The 26,175-nt window shown below is 46.2% G+C and overlaps 1 pseudogene; it reads left to right on the top strand.

The window, feature by feature from the left end:
* The window catches only part of LOC137295344 (glutamate receptor-like), a 45,563-nt pseudogene that overhangs the window by 5,095 nt on the left and 14,293 nt on the right, over positions 1 to 26,175 (top strand).

Here is a 26,175-nt window from a genome sequence, read left to right as displayed (position 1 = left end):
CGCTCCCTTGAAACCCATACAGGCTTTTGAGGAACCTTTCAGTAGAGTTATTTTTGATTGTGTTGGTCCACTAGGGTTTAGCCCCTTTGAGCTTGTATTTGGCCACAGTGTGCATGGGCCACTTAAACACTGAAAAGAACAATGGATAAATGACAGACTTGAGATCAATCTCTTAGACTATGTGTCAGGGACTGACTATCAAAAGCAAGTGAGTTGGCCAGAAAAAAACTTGAAAGTTTCACAAGAAAAAAAATGAAGCTTTTGACAGAAAGTCAAAAGAGAGACTTAACTTGTGGTTAGAAAGTGTTCGTTCCCATTCCTGGTCAAAAACTGAGAGCAAGATATGAAGGTCCATATGTTGTTGAGAAAAAGGTTAGCGACACAGACTATGTCGTCCTGACACCGGGTCGTCGTAAACAAAAGAGATTGTGTCATGTAAACATGATCAAGAAATATCATGACAGGTTAGAAACCAAACGTGTCACTTGTATTGAAACACTCTCCCCAGTTACTGATTGTACTTAAAGACAATTGGTAAGATGTTGACAACATTGATGATTGTGTTAGCAATGTGAAGTTTGATGATCTTAGTGATAATGTTAGTGAAATTCTGATGTGTCAGCTCACCTTGATGAGAAACTATCACATTTATCCCCTGAGCAGAAAGTTCAAATGTCAGATTTGAGTTTTGAGTTCTCTCCCTTATTTCCTGATGTGCCTGGTCACTGATCTTGTTAGCCATGATATAGATGTAGGTGATGCTGTGCCTGTAAAATAACACCCATATTGGATGAATCCAGTGAAATATGAAATTCTGCGGAAAGAGGTGAAATACATGCTGGACAATGACATTATTGAACCCAGTGACAGTCTGTGGAGTTCACCATGTGTTCTTACGCCGAAGAGTGGAGGTGGTTGGCGCTGCTGTGCTGACATGAAAGTTGTCAATGCACTCTCACGAATTGACTCGTATCCTATTCCAAGAGTGGACGATTGCATTGATCGCATTGGTCAAGCCAAGTATAAGGTAAATTTGACTTACTGAAGGGCTTCTGGCAGATTCCACTTACAGACAGTCACTTTCAGAAGACTGTCTGAGGCAAAGTTAACTGTGAATCTCACCAAGTGTGAATTCGGGAAGGCACAAGTTGAATTTTTAGGGCATGTTGTAGGGTACAGCCAGGTACAACCAGTTCATGCTAAAGTTGAAGCAATTGTACATTTTCCAGTACCTCAATCTAAGAGAGAACTCATGAGATTCTTGGGTATGGCTTAAAGAAGGTTTTGTCAAAACTTCTCAGATGTTGTATTTCCACTTACCAACCTGTTGGGGAAAAGGTAAAATTCAAGTGGGATAGCAGTTGTCAGACTGCATTTGAAAAAGTCAAAGCCATACTCATGAATTATCCAGTATTGCAGCACCAAATTTTGAAAAAGCATTTAAGTTGCAAAAAGATGCAAGTGATGTTGGTGCAGGTGCTGTCCTTATTCAAGTGGATGATTCAGGAATTGAACATCCAGTCTGTTATTTTTCAAAGAAATTTGACTAGCACCAAAGAAATTATTCAACCATTGAGGGGGAGACATTAGGCCTTTTGTTAGCTTTACAGCATTCTGAAGTGTACCTTGGTATCACCACTTTGCCAATTGAAGGTTTTACTGATAACAATCCCTTGACTTTTCTTCACTACATGAGGAACAAGAACCAGAGACCTATGAGGTGGTATTTGACCTTGCAAGGGTTCAATCTTGTGATCAAACACATTAAAGGCAAAGACAATGTTTGTGCTAATGCACTTTCCAGGGTGTAAATATATGATGGCCTATATCAGGGAGCAAGAGACGTAGGGTGCCGTCACTTAACGGCCGCCTGGGCGCTGACCATGCACGGCCCATTCCTATGTTGCACATCGACGTAAAGCTGGTTTCCAGGGCTATCTGGCGGTGTCATCAGAAATGACCTGCCGTCGACAGGTTCGACGTCGGGACGCTTTAAAATCCGATGTAACTCGATTTTTGGCAGCTTTTCACGCTGCGGGTACTTGTCATGTTTCGTACATCGACCCCAGGGTTTTGATTTGACTCTGGATCGGAAGCCCTGTGTCTTGGCTTTCACGTCATGTGCGACACATGCGGGTGCAGTCATGTTTTCCCACCCTTAAAGCCACCCAAAGCTAAGCCCCGTGCGCGTAACGGAGGCCAAAACAGCTCAGATTTGATATCACCAGGGTTTGATCTATGCATCCTGCGTTCACTAATTGTCCCATCCCGGGAGAAAGAGACATACTGCACACATATCATACATGAAAATTCGGCCACGTGCATGAAGCACCTGGGGTTATCACGGGGTCGACATGGGGTGCCTGGTTGGGCGTCCACGCCCATTTTCCCATCTGTTATAGACCTGTAATTTTACCAAGACAAAAGCCTTACTCGGAGAGCATCTTTTAAACGTCACTCGAACGTTGAATATTCACATCCTATTGACAGGTTTCACATCGACGTGAAGCTGGTCCCCAGGGCTATCTGGTGGTAACATCAGAAGTGACAAATCTTTACCGGGTTCGACGCCGGGGCGCTTTTAAGCCCGATTTATCCCTATTTATGGCAATTTTTTCACGCTGTAGGTACTTGTCATGTTTCGTACATCGACCCCAGGGTTTTGTCTTCGACATGGGTCGGAAGCCCTGTGTCTTGACTTTCGCGTCATGTGCGACACGTGTGTCTGCCGTTATGTTTTCCCACCCTTAAAGCCACCCAAAGCCAAAGCCTGTGCGTGCGGCGGGATGCAAAACAGCTTATTTGATATCACGCGAGTGAGTGAGTGAGTGAGTGAGTGAGTGAGTGAGTGAGTGAGTGAGTGAGTGAGTGAGTGAGTGAGTGAGTGAGTGAGTGAGTGAGTGAGTGAGTGAGTGAGTGAGTGAGTGAGTGAGTGAGTGAGTGAGTGAGTGAGAGTGATTAAACATACCTACACATACACTTACGAATTGAAAGCCAGAACTGCCCATTAGCTTTTGGTGTCAGGTGTACGCCGTCCTTGGCTAGCAGCGCAGGTCCCATCCTCATGTGCTGGCTGTGTTCCCAAAGGGTGGCATCCAGACGGCGTCGCAACATCTTCTTCAAGCGCCGGTTCGCCTCCTCCACCTTCCGCTTGTAGGCAGAGACCGTCATGTTCCTTGGTTTTACCCTCGGAAACAGACTCCCTATCACCGCCCTGGAGCCTGGCCGTTTCCACCGAAGGTAGTCCAGAAGATCCAGCAGGTCTTCGACCAGGTCCCGAGGATCAGTAGAGGCCGACACGTCGTTCTCTCCCACTTGAAAGAACACAATGCCCTGAAAAGCTGCATCAAGGGCATCCACCTCAGCTTTCATCCGAGCGACGGTCGCCCCTCCGATCCCACGCACGGTAGTGAGGATGCCATGTGGAGGGGGACAGACTTGAACAAGTCGCCGCACGAAACTATGCCCCAGGATGGCAAAGTGCAGTGGCTTTGAAACAGGAGCTTCAAAAAGTGCGCAGGCCATGACTTGAATGAAGTTAGTCTTCAAAAACGATTTCTGACAATGAGTTGTGTCAAATAATATCAGCACAAGTGCCGTGATGCTCGTATCTGACTGCTAAGTATATATAGCCTGGGTCATTGATACGTGTTTGTACTGAGCTCTGCATTGAACTCACGGGATCAATCGTTCATGGATTAAGACCTGTTGTTAGCTTAAGCCTGACACGACTCACTCATCTCGTTCAGTTATGGGATAAAACAACGAGTCAATGATTGGTGTTTTCAGTCGTAATTGCCGCCACTTTGATTGGCTTCTCACTCAGAAACTCACGGATTAGGCATTACCATCAAAGCATCAGAGCCAAGCTTGTGTGTCCCACCCCGACAAGTGCTTCTGCAAACATGACACCAGTCACGGCACAATTCCAGACAATGTAGTGATGTGATGTGATTGTGTTTGTCTTGTGTGAGGGTGACCTGTAGTAACGCTAAGAATCACAAAGGCAGTGTCTTCGCTTTCTCTCCAGCTGGAATTAAAGACAATACCAAGGCTACATTTCCATACAGCATCAAACAACTTCCATACAACATCAAACTATCGGGAGTACGGATCACACCAGCTGGAACTAAAGACAATACCAAGGCTACATTTCCATGCAACATCAAACTATCGGCAAACATGGAAACCCGGCATTAAGCATCACACCAGCTGGAATTAAAGACAATGCCAAGGCTACATTTCCATACAACATCAAACAACTTCCATGCAGCATCAAACTATCGGGAGTACGGATCACACCAGCTGGAACTAAAGACAATACCAAGGCTACATTTCCATGCAACATCAAACTATCGGCAAACATGGAAACCCGGCATTAAGCATCACACCAGCTGGAATTAAAGACAATGCCAAGGCTACATTTCCATACAACATCAAACAACTTCCATGCAGCATCAAACTATCGGGAGTACGGATCACACCAGCTGGAACTAAAGACAATACCAAGGCTACATTTCCATGCAACATCAAACTATCGGCAAACATGGAAACCCGGCATTAAGCATCACACCAGCTGGAATTAAAGACAATGCCAAGGCTACATTTCCATACAACATCAAACAACTTCCATGCAGCATCAAACTATCGGGAGTACGGATCACACCAGCTGGAACTAAAGACAATACCAAGGCTACATTTCCATGCAACATCAAACTATCGGCAAACATGGAAACCCGGCATTAAGCATCACACCAGCTGGAATTAAAGACAATGCCAAGGCTACATTTCCATACAACATCAAACAACTTCCATGCAGCATCAAACTATCGGGAGTACGGATCACACCAGCTGGAACTAAAGACAATACCAAGGCTACATTTCCATGCAACATCAAACTATCGGCAAACATGGAAACCCGGCATTAAGCATCACACCAGCTGGAATTAAAGACAATGCCAAGGCTACATTTCCATACAACATCAAACAACTTCCATGCAGCATCAAACTATCGGGAGTACGGATCACACCAGCTGGAACTAAAGACAATACCAAGGCTACATTTCCATGCAACATCAAACTATCGGCAAACATGGAAACCCGGCATTAAGCATCACACCAGCTGGAATTAAAGACAATGCCAAGGCTACATTTCCATACAACATCAAACAACTTCCATGCAGCATCAAACTATCGGGAGTACGGATCACACCAGCTGGAACTAAAGACAATACCAAGGCTACATTTCCATGCAACATCAAACTATCGGCAAACATGGAAACCCGGCATTAAGCATCACACCAGCTGGAATTAAAGACAATGCCAAGGCTACATTTCCATACAACATCAAACAACTTCCATGCAGCATCAAACTATCGGGAGTACGGATCACACCAGCTGGAACTAAAGACAATACCAAGGCTACATTTCCATGCAACATCAAACTATCGGCAAACATGGAAACCCGGCATTAAGCATCACACCAGCTGGAATTAAAGACAATTTTTCCGGGCCAGTTTGTAGGCATTGAAAATATGGCACCTTCACCCGGTAACATATTATCAATGCCTCGGCCGAACGACTGACTTTGTAGACCTTGATGCAAGTATACCATTTCACTTGGGTCAAGGGTTACATCATCTACCCTTTTCCACCTACTTTGTTTATTTCGCGCTTTTAGTTTTTTATTAGTGGTGTTAGGTGTTTTTGGTTTGAGTTGGTAATGTTTGAGTTTCGTAGTCACCTTCTCTCTCTCTTGGTAATTTTTTCACGTTAATTTAATGTTTTTGGTTTGGGGTTAAGTGGTTTAGGCGGTGTTACTTTTGTCCTTTTAGTTTGGCGTTTATCTCCAGTTTTACGTTCTGTCATTGTCAGTGTTTATTATTCAGTTATACGCACCGCGGTATTCATGGTTTTAGCTTTAAATTTATGTCATTTAGGTTTGGGTTAGCGGATTAGTTTTAACATTGTCGGTATTGATGATTTTAGCTTTAAGGTTATGTCATTTAGGTTAATTCGGAATGGGTTAGTGATTTGGTGTAGAGAGAAGGACGTGGACTTTCCGTTTTAATTTTATGTTACTTTGATTGGAGGTTAATGGTTTGGATTAGAAGGGAACAGCGTTAGGTTGTTCTTTTAATTTAGCATGCACCATGATAACCATAGCTCACGAATTATTGAATACCCATACAATTGCCGTACATAATGGACAGATACCTCAAATATGTTAACACAAATGTATCATACAAATCATGAAACCTGGAAGGATACAACTTTCATTCCAAAGTCTGATTGCTGTGAAGGCACACTTGAGTCGACGTAGGAAGGAGGTCGTGGTTCTTCAAGTACTGTTGGCAGTTGAGCTGCTACACGTGAACAACACACACTACGCTTTACATCAACATGCATAACAAAACGTCAATGTCCGTCTGGCATGTCATGCCGTCGCATCTACCCATCAAGTAGATGTCTCACGTAGCTGTAGACACTACAGCAATAAACCGCTCATTTCCCATATGCCACACCTTAGGGAATCGCAAAGATTTGACACGGCAAATCATGAACAATTACCACCAAATCGACCTAGAGTCTCCTGTCAAGACTCGAACTGGTCTGCCTGTGCCAGCTACCGTTTTACCATCATCGGCACTCCTCTCGGGATCGACCCTCGCCTGCTATGCAACACCAGCATGTCGATCTGCTTCCGACACTATCACCCATCTCTAGGCAAAAGTCAGCAGAGTCTACACTTGCTCACGGGCAAATCAAGACTCGAACGGGTTTGCCTGCGCCAGCTACCGTTTCACCATCATCGCCTCTCGTCTCGAGGTCGCCCCCTCAACCTCTGTGCAACACCAGTGTTTTGCCTGCTTCGTGGCTGAGACATCGCCTGCTTCTAGGTAAAATCACCGGCGTATGCACTTGCTTGCGGGCGAATCAAGACTCGAACCGGTTCGCTGCGCCAGCTAACCTGTCACCATCATCGCTTATCCTCTCGGGATCATTCCCTCGCCTCCTATGCAACACCAGTATGTCGCTCTGCTTCCGACACTATCACCCATCTCTAGGCAAACGTCAGCAGAGTCTACACTTGCTCACGGGCAAATCAAGACTCGAACGGGTTTGCCTGCGCCAGCTACCGTTTCACCATCATCGACTCTCCTCTCGGGATCGTCCCCTCGCCTGCTATGCAACACCAGCATGTCGATCTGCTTCCGACACTATCACCCATCTCTAGGCAAAAGTCAGCAGAGTCTACACTTGCTCACGGGCAAATCAAGACTCGAACGGGTTTGCCTGTGCCAGCTACCGTTTCACCATCATCGACTCTCCTCTCGGGATCGTCCCCTCGCCTGCTATGCAACACCAGCCTTTCGATCTGCTTCCGACACTATCACCCATCTCTAGGCAAAAGTCAGCAGAGTCTACACTTGCTCACGGGCAAATCAAGACTCGAACGGGTTTGCCTGCGCCAGCTACCGTTTCACCATCATCGACTCTCCTCTCGGGATCGTCCCCTCGCCTGCTATGCAACACCAGCATGTCGATCTGCTTCCGACACTATCACCCATCTGTAGGCAAAAGTCAGCAGAGTCTACACTTGCTCACGGGCAAATCAAGACTCGAACGGGTTTGCCTGCGCCAGCTACCGTTTCACCATCATCGACTCTCCTCTCGGGATCGTCCCCTCGCCTGCTATGCAACACCAGCCTTTCGATCTGCTTCCGACACTATCACCCATCTGTAGGCAAAAGTCAGCAGAGTCTACACTTGCTCACGGGCAAATCAAGACTCGAACGGGTTTGCCTGCGCCAGCTACCGTTTTACCATCATCGCCTCTCGTCACGAGGTCGCCCCCTCAACCTCTGTGCAACACCAGTGTTTTGCCTGCTTCGTGGCTGAGACATCGCCTGCTTCTAGGTAAAATCACCGGCGTATGCACTTGTTTGCGGGCGAATCAAGACTCGAACCGGTTCGCTGTGCCAGCTACCCTGTCACCATCATCGCCTATCCTCTCGGGATCGTCCCCTCGCCTGCTATGCAACACCAACCTGTCGCTCTGCTTCCGACACTATCACCCATCTCTAGGCAAAAGTCAGCAGAGTCTACACTTGCTCACGGGCAAATCAAGACTCGAACGGGTTTGCCTGCGCCAGCTACCGTTTCACCATCATCGACTCTCCTCTCGGGATCGTCCCCTCGCCTGCTATGCAACACCAGCATGTCGATCTGCTTCCGACACTATCACCCATCTCTAGGCAAAAGTCAGCAGAGTCTACACTTGCTCACGGGCAAATCAAGACTCGAACGGGTTTGCCTGCGCCAGCTACCGTTTCACCATCATCGACTCTCCTCTCGGGATCGTCCCCTCGCCTGCTATGCAACACCAGCCTGTCGATCTGCTTCCGACACTATCACCCATCTGTAGGCAAAAGTCAGCAGAATCTACACTTGCTCACGGGCAAATCAAGACTCGAACGGGTTTGCCTGCGCCAGCTACCGTTTTACCATCATCGCCTCTCGTCTCGAGGTCGCCCCCTCAACCTCTGTGCAACACCAGTGTTTTGCCTGCTTCGTGGCTGAGACATCGCCTGCTTCTAGGTAAAATCACCGGCGTATGCACTTGTTTGCGGGCGAATCAAGACTCGAACCGGTTCGCTGCGCCAGCTACCCTGTCACCATCATCGCTTATCCTCTCGGGATCATTCCCTCGCCTCCTATGCAACACCAGTATGTCGCTCTGCTTCCGACACTATCACCCATCTCTAGGCAAAAGTCAGCAGAGTCTACACTTGCTCACGGGCAAATCAAGACTCGAACGGGTTTGCCTGCGCCAGCTACCGTTTCACCATCATCGACTCTCCTCTCGGGATCGTCCCCTCGCCTGCTATGCAACACCAGCATGTCGATCTGCTTCCGACACTATCACCCATCTGTAGGCAAAAGTCAGCAGAGTCTACACTTGCTCACGGGCAAATCAAGACTCGAACGGGTTTGCCTGCGCCAGCTACCGTTTCACCATCATCGACTCTCCTCTCGGGATCGTCCCCTCGCCTGCTATGCAACACCAGCATATCGTTCTGCTTCTCGCAAACTCGCCATTGAGCCCCCTGTCAAGACTCGATAGTTTTCCGTTTTGCTACACCATGGCCGCTTATGGATCGAGCGTCTTCGGCAGAACGAATGATGAATAGTATGAACAACGTCGCGCGCCGTTGCTCACGCTAACCACCACGTCAACCAAGTGCTTGATCATGGTGGAGGTCGGAATTATCCCCCTATGCACAACCTTGATACTTTCCAACCTCCGTGGGCAGACGTAGAGGGCAGCGTCGCAATTTCCGCATCGCCGTTCCGTTCCCGTCCCGTCTACGTTCGTGCCCGGGGAACGTAGGCATTTTCCGAGCAGTGGCCAAGCTGGCTCGGGTTCCCCTTGTGTAGAAAAGTACGGAAATACGTTGGATAGTTAAACTTTCACCTGACGATAGTACACATTTTAAAAAGTTTAGATTTACTTTATTTGAAAAGATAGAGCAACGAAATTTTGCATGTACCTCCGCCATTAAATGGACTTTCTGGCAATACCAATTTGACATCTGACTTTTAGAAAAGAAGTTACATAGTATTTTTTTAAAAAGTACAGTAAAAAACGACTATTTTTTCGAACAAATTGTGCAATATACTTTACAATTTTCAGAATAGATGAAATCTGCTTACACCATTGTTGCCGTCACCAGAAGAGCTTTCTAATGATACCAAAAAATGTATGCTACAGACTAGAGTGCTGCAGTTAGAAGCAAAAAAGACGCAATAAGGCAACACGAGAGCAAATGCGCCATTGAAAGGCCGTAGGCGCGAAAAGCGGCGGTATATACGGACGTGTGTAGCCTCTCCAAAAACCATTGTATATGTACATGTGATACGTCGTTAGAAGCAGATTTGAAAGGGCATTCATACGCATTATGGACATTTAGGAACGAGAAAACGATATAAAAATTATCAACGAAATTAACTTCCGATTACCGATCCGTTGACACGGAAATAGCATGCGGCAGTACATGCGGACAGCTATACACAACATTGCAGACGTGCATGTTATACATCGCTAGAAACCCCATGGAAAGACCTTTCAAATGAATCATAGACATAAGAAATCCAATGAGGGATAACGAAATTAGAACGAAAGTCTACTTCCGCTAACGGCGCCGTTGCGACGGAACTAACATGCGGCATCAAATCTGGACAGCTATACACAACATTGCAGACGTGCATGTTATACATCGCTAGAAACCCCATGGAAAGGCCTTTCAAATGAATCATAGATATAAGAAATCCAATGAGGGATAACGAAATTAGGACGAAAGCCTACTTCCGCTAACGGCGCCGTTGGGACGGAACTAACATGCGGCATTACATACGGACAGCTATACACAACATTGCAGACGTACATGTTATACATCGCTAGAAACCCCATGGAAAGACCTTTCAAATGAATCATAGATATAAGAAATCCAATGAGGGATAACGAAATTAGAACGAAAGTCTACTTCCGCTACCGGCGCCTTTGCGACGGAACTAACATGCGGCATCAAATCTGGACAGCTATACACAACATTGCAGACGTGCATGTCATGCATCGCCAGAAACCCCATGAAGAGACCTTTCAAATGAATCATAGATATTAGAAATCCAATGAGGGATAACGAAATTAGAACGAAAGTCTACTTCCGCTACCGGCGCCGTTGCGACGGAACGGACAAGCGGCATTACCTACGGACATGCCTAGCATCTTTGCTCAACGTCGCACATGCACATGCCATACACCACCAGAAGCGAATTGAAATGCTCTTTCTAATGAATATAAGATACTGAAAGTCGCATCAGACATGTACACATGATTAACCAAGAAATAACGCACTGATGGTGTTGGCGACGCACGGGACACGCGGCATGACACGCAGACGTATGTAGCTTGCCATGCCAGTGCACATGGGCTTGTCTTACATCGTCTTGAAGCCCATTTGCATGGGCTTTCACATGCACTGTAGATGTTAGCGATCTTCGAAAGGAGAGAGATATTATAAGGGGTTATTGGTGGGGTCGACATGAGTCGGCGGCGGAAGTCAAGCCGGATAGAAAAGCGGCACTATATGCAGACGGTTGCAGCTGTGCACAGCATTGCAGACTTGCATGTTATGCATCGCCAGAAACCCCATGAAGAGACCTTTCAAATGAATCATAGATATTAGAAATCCAATGAGGGATAACGAAATTAGAACGAAAGTCTACTTCCGCTACCGGCGCCGTTGCGACGGAACGGACAAGCGGCATTACCTACGGACATGCCTAGCATCTTTGCTCAACGTCGCACATGCACATGCCATACACCACCAGAAGCGAATTGAAATGCTCTTTCTAATGAATATAAGATACTGAAAGTCGCATCAGACATGTACACATGATTAACCAAGAAATAACGCACTGATGGTGTTGGCGACGCACGGGACACGCGGCATGACACGCAGACGTATGTAGCTTGCCATGCCAGTGCACATGGGCTTGTCTTACATCGTCTTGAAGCCCATTTGCATGGGCTTTCACATGCACTGTAGATGATAGCGATCTTCGAAAGGAGAGAGATATTAGGGGTTATTGGTGGGGTCGACATGAGTCGGCGGCGGAAGTCAAGCCGGATAGAAAAGCGGCACTATATGCAGACGGTTGCAGCTGTGCACAGAATTGCAGACGTGCATGTTATGCATCGCCAGAAACCCCATGAAGAGACCTTTCAAATGAATCATAGATATTAGAAATCCAATGAGGGATAACGAAATTAGAACGAAAGTCTACTTCCGCTACCGGCGCCGTTGCGACGGAACGGACAAGCGGCATTACCTACGGACATGCCTAGCATCTTTGCTCAACGTCGCACATGCACATGCCATACACCACCAGAAGCGAATTGAAATGCTCTTTCTAATGAATATAAGATACTGAAAGTCGCATCAGACATGTACACATGATTAACCAAGAAATAACGCACTGATGGTGTTGGCGACGCACGGGACACTCGGCATGACACGCAGGCGTATGTAGCTTGACATGCCAGTGCACATGGGCTTGTCGTACATCGTCTTGAAGCCCATTTGCATGGGCTTTCACATGCACTATAGATGTTAGCGATCTTCGAAAGGAGAGAGATATTATAAGGGGTTATTGGTGGGGTCGACATGAGTCGGCGGCGGAAGTCAAGCCGGATAGAAAAGCGGCACTATATGCAGACGGTTGCAGCTGTGCACAGCATTGCAGACGTGCATGTTATGCATCGCCAGAAACCCCATGAAGAGACCTTTCAAATGAATCATAGATATTAGAAATCCAATGAGGGATAACGAAATTAGAACGAAAGTCTACTTCCGCTACCGGCGCCGTTTCGACGGAACGGACAAGCGGCATTACCTACGGACATGCCTAGCATCTTTGCTCAACGTCGCACATGCACATGCCATACACCACCAGAAGCGAATTGAAATGCTCTTTCTAATGAATATAAGATACTGAAAGTCGCATCAGACATGTACACATGATTAACCAAGAAATAACGCACTGATGGTGTTGGCGACGCACGGGACACGCGGCATGACACGCAGGCGTATGTAGCTTGCCATGCCAGTGCACATGGGCTTGTCGTACATCGTCTTGAAGCCCATTTGCATGGGCTTTCACATGCACTATAGATGTTAGGGATCTTCGAAAGGAGAGAGATATTATAAGGGGTTATTGGTGGGGTCGACATGAGTCGGCGGCGGAAGTCAAGCCGGATAGAAAAGCGGCACTATATGCAGACGGTTGCAGCTGTGCACAGCATTGCAGACGTGCATGTTATGCATCGCCAGAAACCCCATGAAGAGACCTTTCAAATGAATCATAGATATTAGAAATCCAACGAGGGATAACGAAATTAGAACGAAAGTCTACTTCCGCTACCGGCGCCGTTGCGACGGAACGGACAAGCGGCATTACCTACGGACATGCCTAGCATCTTTGCTCAACGTCGCACATGCACATGCCATACACCACCAGAAGCGAATTGAAATGCTCTTTCTAATGAATATAAGATACTGAAAGTCACATCAGACATGTACACATGATTAACCAAGAAATAACGCACTGATGGTGTTGGCGACGCACGGGACACTCGGCATGACACGCAGGCGTATGTAGCTTGCCATGCCAGTGCACATGGGCTTGTCGTACATCGTCTTGAAGCCCATTTGCATGGGCTTTCACATGCACTATAGATGTTAGGGATCTTCGAAAGGAGAGAGATATTATAAGGGGTTATTGGTGGGGTCGACATGAGTCGGCGGCGGAAGTCAAGCCGGATAGAAAAGCGGCACTATATGCAGACGGTTGCAGCTGTGCACAGCATTGCAGACGTGCATGTTATGCATCGCCAGAAACCCCATGAAGAGACCTTTCAAATGAATCATAGATATTAGAAATCCAATGAGGGATAACGAAATTAGAACGAAAGTCTACTTCCGCTACCGGCGCCGTTGCGACGGAACGGACAAGCGGCATTACCTACGGACATGCCTAGCATCTTTGCTCAACGTCGCACATGCACATGCCATACACCACCAGAAGCGAATTGAAATGCTCTTTCTAATGAATATAAGATACTGAAAGTCGCATCAGACATGTACACATGATTAACCAAGAAATAACGCACTGATGGTGTTGGCGACGCACGGGACACGCGGCATGACACGCAGACGTATGTAGCTTGCCATGCCAGTGCACATGGGCTTGTCTTACATCGTCTTGAAGCCCATTTGCATGGGCTTTCACATGCACTGTAGATGATAGCGATCTTCGAAAGGAGAGAGATATTATAAGGGGTTATTGGTGGGGTCGACATGAGTCGGCGGCGGAAGTCAAGCCGGATAGAAAAGCGGCACTATATGCAGACGGTTGCAGCTGTGCACAGCATTGCAGACGTGCATGTTATGCATCGCCAGAAACCCCATGAAGAGACCTTTCAAATGAATCATAGATATTAGAAATCCAATGAGGGATAACGAAATTAGAACGAAAGTCTACTTCCGCTACCGGCGCCGTTGCGACGGAACGGACAAGCGGCATTACCTACGGACATGCCTAGCATCTTTGCTCAACGTCGCACATGCACATGCCATACACCACCAGAAGCGAATTGAAATGCTCTTTCTAATGAATATAAGATACTGAAAGTCGCATCAGACATGTACACATGATTAACCAAGAAATAACGCACTGATGGTGTTGGCGACGCACGGGACACGCGGCATGGCACGCAGACGTATGTAGCTTGCCATGCCAGTGCACATGGGCTTGTCGTACATCGTCTTGAAGCCCATTTGCATGGGCTTTCACATGCACTATAGATGTTAGGGATCTTCGAAAGGAGAGAGATATTATAAGGGGTTATTGGTGGGGTCGACATGAGTCGGCGGCGGAAGTCAAGCCGGATAGAAAAGCGGCACTATATGCAGACGGTTGCAGCTGTGCACAGAATTGCAGACGTGCATGTTATGCATCGCCAGAAACCCCATGAAGAGACCTTTCAAATGAATCATAGATATTAGAAATCCAATGAGGGATAACGAAATTAGAACGAAAGTCTACTTCCGCTACCGGCGCCGTTGCGACGGAACGGACAAGCGGCATTACCTACGGACATGCCTAGCATCTTTGCTCAACGTCGCACATGCACATGCCATACACCACCAGAAGCGAATTGAAATGCTCTTTCTAATGAATATAAGATACTGAAAGTCGCATCAGACATGTACACATGATTAACCAAGAAATAACGCACTGATGGTGTTGGCGACGCACGGGACACTCGGCATGACACGCAGGCGTATGTAGCTTGACATGCCAGTGCACATGGGCTTGTCGTACATCGTCTTGAAGCCCATTTGCATGGGCTTTCACATGCACTATAGATGTTAGCGATCTTCGAAAGGAGAGAGATATTATAAGGGGTTATTGGTGGGGTCGACATGAGTCGGCGGCGGAAGTCAAGCCGGATAGAAAAGCGGCACTATATGCAGACGGTTGCAGCTGTGCACAGCATTGCAGACGTGCATGTTATGCATCGCCAGAAACCCCATGAAGAGACCTTTCAAATGAATCATAGATATTAGAAATCCAATGAGGGATAACGAAATTAGAACGAAAGTCTACTTCCGCTACCGGCGCCGTTTCGACGGAACGGACAAGCGGCATTACCTACGGACATGCCTAGCATCTTTGCTCAACGTCGCACATGCACATGCCATACACCACCAGAAGCGAATTGAAATGCTCTTTCTAATGAATATAAGATACTGAAAGTCGCATCAGACATGTACACATGATTAACCAAGAAATAACGCACTGATGGTGTTGGCGACGCACGGGACACGCGGCATGACACGCAGGCGTATGTAGCTTGCCATGCCAGTGCACATGGGCTTGTCGTACATCGTCTTGAAGCCCATTTGCATGGGCTTTCACATGCACTATAGATGTTAGGGATCTTCGAAAGGAGAGAGATATTATAAGGGGTTATTGGTGGGGTCGACATGAGTCGGCGGCGGAAGTCAAGCCGGATAGAAAAGCGGCACTATATGCAGACGGTTGCAGCTGTGCACAGCATTGCAGACGTGCATGTTATGCATCGCCAGAAACCCCATGAAGAGACCTTTCAAATGAATCATAGATATTAGAAATCCAACGAGGGATAACGAAATTAGAACGAAAGTCTACTTCCGCTACCGGCGCCGTTGCGACGGAACGGACAAGCGGCATTACCTACGGACATGCCTAGCATCTTTGCTCAACGTCGCACATGCACATGCCATACACCACCAGAAGCGAATTGAAATGCTCTTTCTAATGAATATAAGATACTGAAAGTCACATCAGACATGTACACATGATTAACCAAGAAATAACGCACTGATGGTGTTGGCGACGCACGGGACACTCGGCATGACACGCAGGCGTATGTAGCTTGCCATGCCAGTGCACATGGGCTTGTCGTACATCGTCTTGAAGCCCATTTGCATGGGCTTTCACATGCACTATAGATGTTAGGGATCTTCGAAAGGAGAGAGATATTATAAGGGGTTATTGGTGGGGTCGACATGAGTCGGCGGCGGAAGTCAAGCCGGATAGAAAAGCGGCACTATATGCAGACGGTTGCAGCTGTGCACAGCATTGCAGACGTGCATGTTATGCATCGCCAGAAACCCCATGAAGAGACCTTTCAAATGAATCATAGATATTAGAAATCCAATGAGGGATAACGAAATTAGAACGAAAGTCTACTTCCGCTACCGGCGCCGTTGCGACGGAACGGACAAGCGGCATTACCTACGGACATGCCTAGCATCTTTGCTCAACGTCGCACATGCACATGCCATACACCACCAGAAGCGAATTGAAATGCTCTTTCTAATGAATATAAGATACTGAAAGTCGCATCAGACATGTACACATGATTAACCAAGAAATAACGCACTGATGGTGTTGGCGACGCACGGGACACGCGGCATGACACGCAGACGTATGTAGCTTGCCATGCCAGTGCACATGGGCTTGTCTTACATCGTCTTGAAGCCCATTTGCATGGGCTTTCACATGCACTGTAGATGATAGCGATCTTCGAAAGGAGAGAGATATTATAAGGGGTTATTGGTGGGGTCGACATGAGTCGGCGGCGGAAGTCAAGCCGGATAGAAAAGCGGCACTATATGCAGACGGTTGCAGCTGTGCACAGCATTGCAGACGTGCATGTTATGCATCGCCAGAAACCCCATGAAGAGACCTTTCAAATGAATCATAGATATTAGAAATCCAATGAGGGATAACGAAATTAGAACGAAAGTCTACTTCCGCTACCGGCGCCGTTGCGACGGAACGGACAAGCGGCATTACCTACGGACATGCCTAGCATCTTTGCTCAACGTCGCACATGCACATGCCATACACCACCAGAAGCGAATTGAAATGCTCTTTCTAATGAATATAAGATACTGAAAGTCGCATCAGACATGTACACATGATTAACCAAGAAATAACGCACTGATGGTGTTGGCGACGCACGGGACACGCGGCATGGCACGCAGACGTATGTAGCTTGCCATGCCAGTGCACATGGGCTTGTCGTACATCGTCTTGAAGCCCATTTGCATGGGCTTTCACATGCACTATAGATGTTAGGGATCTTCGAAAGGAGAGAGATATTATAAGGGGTTATTGGTGGGGTCGACATGAGTCGGCGGCGGAAGTCAAGCCGGATAGAAAAGCGGCACTATATGCAGACGGTTGCAGCTGTGCACAGAATTGCAGACGTGCATGTTATGCATCGCCAGAAACCCCATGAAGAGACCTTTCAAATGAATCATAGATATTAGAAATCCAATGAGGGATAACGAAATTAGAACGAAAGTCTACTTCCGCTACCGGCGCCGTTTCGACGGAACGGACAAGCGGCATTACCTACGGACATGCCTAGCATCTTTGCTCAACGTCGCACATGCACATGCCATACACCACCAGAAGCGAATTGAAATGCTCTTTCTAATGAATATAAGATACTGAAAGTCGCATCAGACATGTACACATGATTAACCAAGAAATAACGCACTGATGGTGTTGGCGACGCACGGGACACTCGGCATGACACGCAGGCGCATGTAGCTTGACATGCCAGTGCACATGGGCTTGTCGTACATCGTCTTGAAGCCCATTTGCATGGGCTTTCACATGCACTATAGATGTTAGGGATCTTCGAAAGGAGAGAGATATTATAAGGGGTTATTGGTGGGGTCGACATGAGTCGGCGGCGGAAGTCAAGCCGGATAGAAAAGCGGCACTATATGCAGACGGTTGCAGCTGTGCACAGCATTGCAGACGGGCATGTTATGCATCGCCAGAAAACCCATGAAGAGACCTTTCAAATGAATCATAGATATTAGAAATCCAACGAGGGATAACGAAATTAGAACGAAAGTCTACTTCCGCTACCGGCGCCGTTGCGACGGAACGGACAAGCGGCATTACCTACGGACATGCCTAGCATCTTTGCTCAACGTCGCACATGCACATGCCATACACCACCAGAAGCGAATTGAAATGCTCTTTCTAATGAATATAAGATACTGAAAGTCGCATCAGACATGTACACATGATTAACCAAGAAATAACGCACTGATGGTGTTGGCGACGCACGGGACACTCGGCATGACACGCAGACGTATGTAGCTTGACATGCCAGTGCACATGGGCATGTCGTACATCGTCTTGAAGCCCATTTGCATGGGCTTTCACATGCACTATAGATGTTAGGGATCTTCGAAAGGAGAGAGATATTATAAGGGGTTATTGGTGGGGTCGACATGAGTCGGCGGCGGAAGTCAAGCCGGATAGAAAAGCGGCACTATATGCAGACGGTTGCAGCTGTGCACAGCATTGCAGACGTGCATGTTATGCATCGCCAGAAAACCCATGAAGAGACCTTTCAAATGAATCATAGATATTAGAAATCCAATGAGGGATAACGAAATTAGAACGAAAGTCTACTTCCGCTACCGGCGCCGTTGCGACGGAACGGACAAGCGGCATTACCTACGGACATGCCTAGCATCTTTGCTCAACGTCGCACATGCACATGCCATACACCACCAGAAGCGAATTGAAATGCTCTTTCTAATGAATATAAGATACTGAAAGTCGCATCAGACATGTACACATGATTAACCAAGAAATAACGCACTGATGGTGTTGGCGACGCACGGGACACTCGGCATGACACGCAGACGTATGTAGCTTGACATGCCAGTGCACATGGGCATGTCGTACATCGTCTTGAAGCCCATTTGCATGGGCTTTCACATGCACTATAGATGTTAGGGATCTTCGAAAGGAGAGAGATATTATAAGGGGTTATTGGTGGGGTCGACATGAGTCGGCGGCGGAAGTCAAGCCGGATAGAAAAGCGGCACTATATGCAGACGGTTGCAGCTGTGCACAGCATTGCAGACGTGCATGTTATGCATCGCCAGAAAACCCATGAAGAGACCTTTCAAATGAATCATAGATATTAGAAATCCAATGAGGGATAACGAAATTAGAACGAAAGTCTACTTCCGCTACCGGCGCCGTTGCGACGGAACGGACAAGCGGCATTACCTACGGACATGCCTAGCATCTTTGCTCAACGTCGCACATGCACATGCCATACACCACCAGAAGCGAATTGAAATGCTCTTTCTAATGAATATAAGATACTGAAAGTCGCATCAGACATGTACACATGATTAACCAAGAAATAACGCACTGATGGTGTTGGCGACGCACGGGACACTCGGCATGACACGCAGGCGTATGTAGCTTGACATGCCAGTGCACATGGGCATGTCGTACATCGTCTTGAAGCCCATTTGCATGGGCTTTCACATGCACTATAGATGTTAGGGATCTTCGAAAGGAGAGAGATATTATAAGGGGTTATTGGTGGGGTCGACATGAGTCGGCGGCGGAAGTCAAGCCGGATAGAAAAGCGGCACTATATGCAGACGGTTGCAGCTGTGCACAGCATTGCAGACTTGCATGTTATGCATCGCCAGAAACCCCATGAAGAGACCTTTCAAATGAATCATAGATATTAGAAATCCAACGAGGGATAACGAAATTAGAACGAAAGTCTACTTCCGCTACCGGCGCCGTTGCGACGGAACGGACAAGCGGCATTACCTACGGACATGCCTAGCATCTTTGCTCAACGTCGCACATGCACATGCCATACACCACCAGAAGCGAATTGAAATGCTCTTTCTAATGAATATAAGATACTGAAAGTCGCATCAGACATGTACACATGATTAACCAAGAAATAACGCACTGATGGTGTTGGCGACGCACGGGACACGCGGCATGACACGCAGACGTATGTAGCTTGCCATGCCAGTGCACATGGGCTTGTCTTACATCGTCTTGAAGCCCATTTGCATGGGCTTTCACATGCACTGTAGATGATAGCGATCTTCGAAAGGAGAGAGATATTATAAGGGGTTATTGGTGGGGTCGACATGAGTCGGCGGCGGAAGTCAAGCCGGATAGAAAAGCGGCACTATATGCAGACGGTTGCAGCTGTGCACAGCATTGCAGACGTGCATGTTATGCATCGCCAGAAACCCCATGAAGAGACCTTTCAAATGAATCATAGATATTAGAAATCCAATGAGGGATAACGAAATTAGAACGAAAGTCTACTTCCGCTACCGGCGCCGTTGCGACGGAACGGACAAGCGGCATCACCTACGGACATGCCTAGCATCTTTGGTAGAAAGAAAATATAGCTGAAAAAGATATAGTATGTTAGATATATAAAGAATTGTATGTTTGAACCAAATATATCATGAAATAGACTTTTGCGAAACCACATGAACGAAACATTGCATTGCATTTGAAATTTGACTTATGTAGCGCAGAATGGATATAGAAAAATATATCTGAAAAAGACATAACACATTAGATACATAAAGAATTGTATAACTGAACCAAATACATTATGAGCTATTTGTGTTAACCAGCACTCACCACGTGGAGGTTGCTCATTTAAGAGTGCCATTTTTCTTCTCCTGCACCATTCCCACAACAGCAAGTTCGAACAGCGAACCCCTTTACTACTGCTGTATAAACCTAATGGGTCGAAACTGACATAAGGTTATGGAATTACAGGCTATAACCTACTACTTCTATCCTACGGGTTTGGCTTTATCAACTTTCCGGTCTACTTTCACTTTCATCTACTTGTTTCTCACCTTTTGGGCTTTATGAGCTTGCCTTTTCCTTTGCTTTTCCCTTTTCCCTTCCCCCTACCTTCAAGGGGTTGGGTCTGGGGCTGGAGCTGGCTGGAGGAATCTGTTGGAACTGACGCCGATGCAGATTCCTCAGCGTTTGATGTACCCGCTGCTTGTTGGATAACATCTTGCACAAAAGCACACTCACTAGCAGCCTGTAAGGGAGTCTTCTTAGCGTAGTACCTACTGACAGTCTTTTGGCCATGTGCAAGATAGTCACTGGCCATCTTACGTTTTGCAGCATCATCGGGATGCTGCCTTGCCACTTCAGTCTCCAAAGCTTTCCGAACATCCGTGGCCGTAAATGTCCTCCGTTCGTTTTCGAAGTTGGGTTTAAGGAAACCTCTTGTCCTCTGATAGCGGGCCAACTCGAGACACATATTCCCCACTTCAGTGCCGTCCACTCTCCTGAAGAAAGGCGATTTGTCCGGTAGAGCATCTTCAGGCATGTCACCACGTACATATTGACGGTAATCCCTGAACATGTCGTAATCCTCTTTGGACAAGCTTAGGGTGACCAGGAAGCTCATGGACGTCTTGTGGTCCATGAAAGAAAGTTGGTACCTCCCGGCAACACACCGTGCCTTATTGAAATCTGCCAACTTCATACACGACGGCACTGAAGGTCTTTGGGCATGTCCAAGTTGAATTATCCCACAAGACAAGTACCGCATCACCAGGCGCTGATCGTCCTCAGATGGAAGTTGATCTGCCTTGGCCCGGTCCAGGATGTCCCTCACCTCTTGTCTGGTTGCAGGATCGGTGTACCCCTTTTGAACAACGGAAATGGGCGGCGGTTGTTTGGTTTCATCTCTGAATTCTGTAACAGATTTACGGACCTCTTCGCGTTTATACTGGCTAGAGACACCTGTATATGAACAATGCGTAGCACTTGTAAACCTACGCAAATTATCGAAAACCCTTGGGGACATTTGAACGTACGTTTGGCAGTAGCTGAGAAAGGATTTGACAGCTGACATGTAATTTTTAATGCCACCTGCAGATACCCCATTTTGTGAAAGGACCGTGTTAAAATAATGAATTTCATCTACATGCTCAAATATATCAAAGTTGATACAAGCCATATTACTATTTGGGAAAACATGTTTTTGGATATAATGGAAAAACTTAGAAACGCGGCGACACGTGTCACCAGCATTACGCCCTGCTTTTTTAAGAATATTGGTTAAATATTGATAAAACCCTGAAAGTGTCGGCTCACTTTCAGGGAACCTATCGTATAAGCCAGTGTTTGTAAGATTAGCCCTGACTGTGTTTTGTTTGTAATTATACCGAGTACCACTTCTGGTAGACCCAGTTAAACCAGCACTGGTACTCGGCATTGGATTACTAGTTGAAGGAGAGGCTGCAGATGCGTCCTCTCCTTGAATTGTGTGGCCAAAGTGTTTAAGTACCCTGATGTAATCAGGGATTTGATTTTTGTTGACACTGTATGTGCCACAAAATGCCAGTAGAGCCGACATTGACACCAGCTGTGTAGCAGCATAGGACTCGCTACGGCGGCGATTTTGGGCGTGTATGGCGTGTAGACCAGGAGTAGAGCTACCAGGATAACATTGCTTTAAATGCGCGATGCCTTTGTAATATGTTTTACACTTTTGACAAACGACCGAAATGTTTGTGGAAGGCATACTTGATGATAGTGCTGGGACACTTACTTTCTGGGAATGATTGGTCTGGATGTCACAGTCTTGAACAAATTAAGAAATAAACTGCTTATACGATATGTCTATTTAGGGAATAAACCTAGTAATGTTGAGTATCAGTTTGATAAAGTGAGCAACGTAAATGACTGAAAAATGCAGAAATTAAGAACAAACGAGAAGAAATAAAAGTAAAGTTCACTTGCCAATGGTGATTGCCAGCGCTGACTGGTAGTGATCCACTAAGACACTTGGTCTGTGATGATGAAATTGCAGTGACATGCATTCCCTTATATTACCATGTCGCGGTCAGACAACCAATGGGATGGTTTAGATGAAGTTCACGTGGCCAAGCCGGATGTTTCTACGGGGGAGGAGGAAACTGGAAATTGTCCATCTCCATTCCATGCGTGATGTCCATTTGGAGGGGCAAGAGCATGCCAAAAGGTGTGAATTGCACATGCCAAAGGAATTTTATACGCAAAGTTGAAGTCAGTGGGGCGACGAGGTTTAAAATCACAAAGTAGCGGCATGTCAAAAGGAAGTGACCCAAGCTGAGTGATTATAACCATAAGAGAGCAAGGCAGGTGACGAAATTACAATTGCTGATAAATAGCATCTCCAGGGTACGAAGATGTGAACACAGACGAGTGATATGCAGCTAATCACGTAGTAATTAAGTTTACAGGAAGGTAGAGAAGAACGTGTACTCGTAGTATATACAATCAGTCCATGCGGACAGATCTGAAAGAAGTTATGAAAATAATGATGATAAGGAGTTGCGAACGCAACTCAGTAACTAAATGGCCAGACAGAGGCGGCCTTTGTGATAAGTTACAGTTGTCAGAGCATGGCGCCATCTTGTCTGTTTGATGCGCGTCGTTACATAAGGGAACGTTTATTCGAATGCACAGTATACCTTGGCACATCCACATTGTCAAGGTATTACCGACCCCTTTTACACCATTGGTTTCTGATGCTGAAGTAACAGCTGAGGAAAGATGCGCGCCAGATCCCCAATTCTACCAGCCACACGCACAAGTACAGTTACATAATGCCGCGCATTCCTTGATTAAAAGACGTTCCTTGAATGCATATTATAACCTGGCATAGACGCACTTTCAAGGGCTTTCAGGTGCGTTTGAAACATTAAATGTTGGATGATTGATCGTGAAATTATAGGTGCCGTAACACTGACGGGAGACGTGCGCCAGACCCCCGACTTTAACCGCCATCAGCAGTTGCATAATGACGCGCATGGCTTGACTGTCTGAGGTGACACGAATATACGTCACACCTTGGCACAACCGCACTTTCAAGGGCTTTCCGATGCATTTTAAATCTTTCATTTTGGATGAAGGATAATGAAATAATAGCTGGCGGAAGGTACGCGCCAGATCTCCGTTTTTACCTACCAGTCGCACAAGAACAGTTACGTAATGACGCGCATTGCCTGATTATCTCATGTTGCTCGAACGCCCGTTATAATTTGGCAGAGCCGCACTTTCAAGGGCTTTCAGATGCATGTTAAACATTAAATTTTGGATGGTGGATCGTGAAATTATAGCTGCCGTAACACTGACGGGAGACGAGCGCCGGATCCCCGACTACTTTACCCGCCATTGGCGCAAATGCATTTACATAATGGCGCGCATTGCTTGACTCTCAGACGCGACTCGAATGCACATTACACCTTGGCAGAACCGCACTTTCAAGGGCTTTCCACCACCGTAAAAGTTTATATATTAAGACCACAGGCGTTGCTTCTATGGCTTTATTCCAGTTCGTTGCAACTTTAGCTCTGTCACGTATATTGATTCCTGTGTAGAGCGAATGTCTAATGTTGCACACCAGCATGTTGCACATTTCCAGAATCCCACATGAATCCCCTTGCAAATGCTTTGTAGTTGTAAATATTAACCACGCCGGTATAGCCGGTGAACAGATTTATGTAAATTCCGCCAATCTATATCACCTGCGGTATTTGTTGCATTTCGCACATGAAAACCCATGTAGCTCCACCACTAAATGCGCAACGTGTGCGTTTTATACACTGTCTGACACACGCTTTAACTGGCTTTCAAACGCAGTATAGAAATGCATTTTCTAAGGTGAATCGTAAGAGTGGTTGCCATTAGATCATGACCGGACTATGGTGGCATGATGACTACTGTGATATAGAAGAATTGAAGTTCAACAAAATTACACAAACCATCATGTCGGAGATTCAATCTGGACTGGTTACCAGGGGCAACATTAGAATCACGTTTGCATTTTTGGAGAGAGCGTTGGATCGGGTTTCCAACCATGTATAACATGCATAGATATCACAAAGTAAAAGGCTTCCAAAATACAATGGCGCGAGCGACTTCCACCGGAGGCTGGGTGGAAGAAAAGTCTTCCACCGAGACTCCTGTGGAAGAAATTCAGAAGGCCTAAAATCACGGAAACCTTAATTGCTGGGCTATAAATTTGCCAAAAAAGAAACGGAAAAATTCTACGTGACGCGCAAGGGTCCCGCTATCCAATGACGTGCAGGATGCGCGTGTAAGGCGGCGAATGCAGCTCCCAAGGGAGCCGTGCTGCAATAGGTGATACAATCTGGGTGGCTTGATGATGTTGTGTGTATGTATCTGCATTTTGTCATAGTAATTCTGCAGGACGTTTTTCATGTTGCTCATATTATTACATGACATGTTATTATGTTATTATTGCTATGATTGTAACTGAAAGTTTCCGTGAAACTTTCTTTTCCTCAAGAGGGAGAATGTCATGAGTGTGTATTTTCTCTATATTTTGTTGTTAATTAATTAATCATTATAATGGGTCACATTTCGTATAATAGATCGTCCGCATTTTTAGGACTTTGGCAGCAGGCTTGTCAGGGAATTATCTGCCCTTGACGTCCTGTTTGTTTACTTCTGGGAGACTGTAAAAGGGCATTCTACGGTGTTGGCGATGGCCGTAGGTGCTCGTTCTTTCGGGAAATGACTGAAAGTATATATAAAGGCTAGTTTCCATGTTCGACACATTCACATTCATTCACTAGAGTATATCATCATCAATCTGCCAACGCCTGAAACTGTTGTCAGACTGCTCGTCGTGTTACTTTCTGCACGACTGTTTCTCTCTCACACTAAGACTGTTGGTGAGTTTGCTATACAATATATTTTATGACTCATTGCCTTAAATTTTGTCTCACTTGTATTGTATTTGAAATAGATATTGTGATATTGACTTGTGATTTTGTATAACTTGCTGTCATTGCCTTAATGCAGTATCTGAATATTTTAAACTTGTCTTTGTTCTGTTTTGCTGGTTCACAGGGGATTTCTTACATTGCTAAATTCTTAACCGTAACAGGACTATAAGTATGTTTAAGAGTCAGTTTGAAAAGTCAATTACAGAAATAGTATTCAGACACAACAGTGAATGTAATACCCCAAATGTCCATTGATCACATTTTTGTGTGTGCTGAGACGATGTTGCTGACATACTTATGACAGTTGTAGGCCTTGCCCCTATTGAATGAGTCTCTGTGGCTTGTAGCCGAAATTTCTCTGACGTATACTTAATATAATAATTGAATATCATCAGCACATCAGTTTGAA

Source organism: Haliotis asinina, chromosome 8, assembly GCF_037392515.1.
Source record: "Haliotis asinina isolate JCU_RB_2024 chromosome 8, JCU_Hal_asi_v2, whole genome shotgun sequence".
Taxonomy (NCBI): Eukaryota; Metazoa; Mollusca; class Gastropoda; order Lepetellida; family Haliotidae; genus Haliotis; species Haliotis asinina.
Note: the sequence above shows the minus strand (reverse complement) of the source record. Positions and strands in the feature narration are given on the sequence as shown.